The sequence below is a fragment of the Theobroma cacao genome, unplaced genomic scaffold (assembly GCF_000208745.1).
Source record: "Theobroma cacao cultivar B97-61/B2 unplaced genomic scaffold, Criollo_cocoa_genome_V2, whole genome shotgun sequence".
Taxonomy (NCBI): Eukaryota; Viridiplantae; Streptophyta; class Magnoliopsida; order Malvales; family Malvaceae; genus Theobroma; species Theobroma cacao.
Window position 1 is genome coordinate 5,608 of NW_017234842.1, and position 4,513 is coordinate 10,120.

The window sequence follows — 4,513 nt, forward strand, 5'->3', positions numbered from 1 at the left end:
ACAATATATTGAATTATTTGTCGTGTATTGTGTATAGGTGGTGAGTCCTCTAACAAGGGTAAAGACATTGTGCCAGAGGACCAAGAGTAGGGTATTTCGAACTCCCGATATTGTGAGTAACTTTATTATCGTCTTAATTATCTAAAGTAGTTTTTATTCGTTTTTGTGATTTTATAGAAAAATGAGTTAAAATGGTAAATCTTTATATTTTATAAGCAAAATGTGATTAAATGAAATGATTTTATAAAATTGTCTTGAAATTGAATGATGGCTTTGAAAATGGAGTAATTGGAGACTATTTGTTGTGTTATAAATCATGGTTTGAATTGAATGGCTTATGATAATGTGGGCATGAGTGGCCGGATTGGTAATTGTGCTAAACATATATGAACTGTTGTTTTGCCTTGACATGCTGTGTTGTAAAATAATTGCCACATCATGCTGTTGGAATTTTATTGATTTGGTGGGATATCGATTAGCTTACTACAGTGGGTGGCTTTTTGTGGACCAGCCTATTAGAAGAGCACGGTCAACCCCGTTATATTTTACTTTACCTCGGTACGAGAGGCACAGAGGGTAACTCTTGAGGTAAAGTTTAGAGTTCACTTCACGTCGAACCACCACATGAGAATGAATTCAGCCAACGCCAAGGAACGGCTATACTTTTAAACGTGAAAATGTGTTTTGTGCGTATATGGCTTTTTAAATAGCCTTGGCGGTCTTGATTGGATGCCTCTAATCAAGGTATCCCCGAGAATGAGTTTTGGCACGAGCCAAGTTTTTAAGAGATTCATAAGCCTCATTGTATATTTTGGATGAAATGTAACTGATTTAGATTATTTGAAATGTGTTTTGAGGTTATGAACGATCTTATGATGATATATTTTAATCATCTCCATTTACTCGGCTTTAGATTTTTTAGATGATATTTGTTTACTCACTGAGTTTATTTTAACTCACCACCCTCTTTTCCACCTATTTTAGGCTCTGGATAGTCTGTAGATAGTTGGTTTCATCGAGGGCTACAGTTGGATTTGCATCTTCAGAAACCGTAGGTTCGTAGCCTTTGATACTTTTGGTCATTCGGGGGCCCACATGTCATTGTAAATTAGATTACACACTCTGGCTCACTGTGTTACTGTATGTACGAATTTATTTTGTTTTTACGCTACAAAAATTATTTACGGATACCTCTATAAATATTGTTTTATAAGAAAATGGAATATTTTATTTAATATTTTATTTTATTCTAATAGCTATCATTTCACTTTAAATGAATGTTTTAGACATCTAAACTTAGTTTTAGTTATGAAATATGTATCTTTCACTCATATACTACATTTTTAGATGATTTTGAAATTTTCAGGGAAAAATGACCAAAATACCCCTGTGAGATGAAAATTATTTTCTTTATTGTTTTGGTTTGGAAATAGCTTATAATCCTTTAAAATATGATATTATCAACTGTTGCTCACAGGGGAGGTGAGAAAACTTATATTAAAGCCTTGCGGGATTTCGATTGGCATTCCGGGTAATGAATGTCTATCGAAATATCGCGACAGTTGTCACGGGCTCGAAGAGAGTACCGGGTCGTAACATTGACAAATTAGAAAGAGATAATGCAATTGGTGACAATGGTGTTGTGATTTGGTGAAGACTAGGTATGGCTTAAATAGCATGGAGCAAGGTTTCAAAAAAATAAAAAAATAGACAATCTAACTCAAGTAACATGTTATGACAAGAGGTATATTCTACATTGAACGAGGTCTATTATAATACCCTGTACTTTGATGTGGTGACTAATAAAGCTTATCAGATGCTAGTTGATGTTAATTATAATGTTTAAAAGTAATAAAAAATGAAAAGAATAGTTTGGGATAAAATATTCTGCACGCGTGGAAATAATAATAAAATAATAATATTTTTATCAAGAAAGAATTTGCAAGATAAAAAGTGATTCGAAAGTGAAGTAAGACATAATAAGGTATTTTGGGTACCAAGGAGGCAAGAGAAGACAAGAGGAAATTTTTGAAATAAAATAATATTAAAATATTAATACTTTATTCAGTGTCAAAATTTTTCATGAATGAGGAGTCTATGGTCAATCTAAATGGGGGAGAAGAAGAACGAGAAAATTTCAGAGAAAAATGATGTTAATAGGGCCCGCGTGTCTTTATTAAATAAAGATAACACGGGTAAATAAATATTTTAAATATTATGAGGACACTGCGTTGGAATACAAACTTTATACTTCGTTTGTACATGTGTAGAAGAAGATAATAGAAGGAAATTGGAGTTAAATGAGTGTTGGGATGACTAAATTAAAAAAGGAAGAAACTTGGAGGGCAAAACAGTAATTTTGCATAAAGTTTGGTTAGAGCTTCCAAAGGAAGCTTTGACTCTCATCTTTATCAGCCATAACCGTCCTTATCCTCCCAACAAGATATTTTCTTCTTCATTCTTGAAGCTTCCAATGCCATCTTCTCATTCACCACCATGAAAATGGAGTTTTTCAATTTCTTTTCCTTGTTTTCTTGTCATTTCCTTTCTTTTCTTACTTCTTTCTTCTCCAAACTTCTTGGGCACTAAACTTGCAGCTTCTAAACCCAATTTCCAGCACATCTAAACCCTAGGAGAAGAAGAAAGAAAAAGAGAGAAAGGAAGAAAAAGCTTAATTTTGTAATTCAAGAAACATAAGGTAAGGATTTTGTGTTTTTAAGCTCATGGTTGGTTAAATCCTTGGAAAAATAATGAGTGAATCATTTTGTGGTAGCTATGGTGGCCATGGGTGTGAGGAAATTATGAATTTTGTTTAGTGAAATCCAAGCTAAAACCAAGTGGTAAGCTTCATGCTATAATTTGAAGCCTACAATTGGTTTACTATGGTGAGAATGATTGTGTGCAATATGTAGTATTATTGTGGTGTCATGGGTATGGTTGGAAGGCAATTATATTAATTGGAAGTTTTGAAAAGAAATGAATTGTGTGGATATATGTGTTGTTAGGAAAAGCTTAAAAGGTTATGGATGTTGGTGCGTAAGAATGGATATTGATGTTATGCTTGGCGGCAACATGTAAATGAGAATAGTGTTACATGTAAACTTAGAAAGTGTTTGATGGAAGTAAATTTGTAGTTGCTGCCATATGTTAGGTAATTGTTGTGGAAATGATGGTTAAACTTGATAAATATCCTTAGACAAGATTCATATATGTGTTAGAGTTATAAATAAGTTGTCGGTATCTATAATCTAAAGAATTATGCAAGTAAAGGATAAAGGAAACTTTGGTAAATATGTGTCAAGATATAAGTTAGTTAAATAAGGATTCATGATTGAAGAAAAAAGAGAACTAGGAATGATGTACACTAAAGGTATTGCATTTGAATTGTTTCTAGGAAATACAAAGGTAAAGTTAGAGTACTGTGGTGGCGTGCCAGAGGAAATAACAGCGACCGGCAAGTAAGAATAGGTAGATACGCCTCTGAACAAATAGCGATGTAATATCCCACTATCGTAAGGTGAGTGAACTTGCATTGAAAATATTTTAGGACATGTATTGGTATTTGGATGAAGCATGTGAACTATTTTTATTTGATTTTTCCTTAAAGATTATGCATGGAAACAAGCCTTTATTAAAACGTTTTATGTTGTGAGTGTGCAATACGATGAATCCCTGTGCCTTTTATGACGTTGATATAGATATATATGTTACGTATTGATAGTTAATATTGTGTAATAAATATAATCGTGCATGTGCGCGATGGGGGGGATGCACATGCCGGTGATGACCGAGTGCACAAGTGTGGATAATGATATTGATGTGTGTGAGTAGGGAGTGCACACGATGATGTTGATGTGTGCGAGTAGGGAGTGCACACGATGATGTTAAAGTGTGCGAGTAGGGAGTGCACACAATGACTCTGACTATGTGCAGGAGGAGTGCACATAGTCTGGGTGAGGTGGTGGTTGTATACATGCTTGTATATATATGTCAAACCCTGCTTTGTAAAATAATTATGATGTCATTCACATGCTCGATAGAATGTTTGTATATTTAGGAAGTTCGAGAAATCGTTAAAAGACGATATTGCCCCTAATGGTACCATTGAGTCGATTAAGCCTCGAACTAGTTCAAATAGGAATTTTAAGGTGAAATTAAGAGTTTCATAGTTCAGGCATGACTCAAAATGGTAATTCGGAGTTCGAGGATCAATTCGAAGTCAAATTGAAATTTTCACTATCTAAGGGCAAAATCGTAATTTTTCCACCTACGGATAAAATTTGAGATTTTGAGAGAATTTAGATCACATTTGACAAATTGGAGAATGGTATGAGTATAAGGGATGAAAAATATGTCTATGGGCAATTTTTCAGTTTTTGGGGCAAAAATGTAATTTTTCACTTTACGGGGGCAAAAGTGTAATTTTTAAAAAATTGCTCCACCAAAACTTTGGAAAAGTCTAGAAATTTCATGGAAGACATGGATAAGTGAAGAGCATTGAGTGGTAGAAAAA

At 33.9% G+C, this 4,513-nt stretch overlaps 2 long non-coding RNA genes across 2 annotated transcripts in view; both read left to right on the plus strand.

The window, feature by feature from the left end:
* Positions 1–920, plus strand: part of LOC108663943 — a 1,422-nt gene extending 502 nt beyond the window's left edge. The window contains exons 2-3 of the long non-coding RNA XR_001930037.1: positions 38–112; positions 480–920. This is a non-coding gene — a long non-coding RNA (uncharacterized LOC108663943). The remainder of the gene's footprint in view (positions 1–37; positions 113–479) is intronic.
* Positions 921–2,456: 1,536 nt separating this feature from the next.
* Positions 2,457–3,519, plus strand: LOC108663944. Its single transcript, XR_001930038.1, has 3 exons — positions 2,457–2,698; positions 2,774–2,840; positions 3,395–3,519. It is a non-coding gene; the product is annotated as an uncharacterized LOC108663944 (long non-coding RNA).
* Positions 3,520–4,513: the final 994 nt, after the last annotated feature.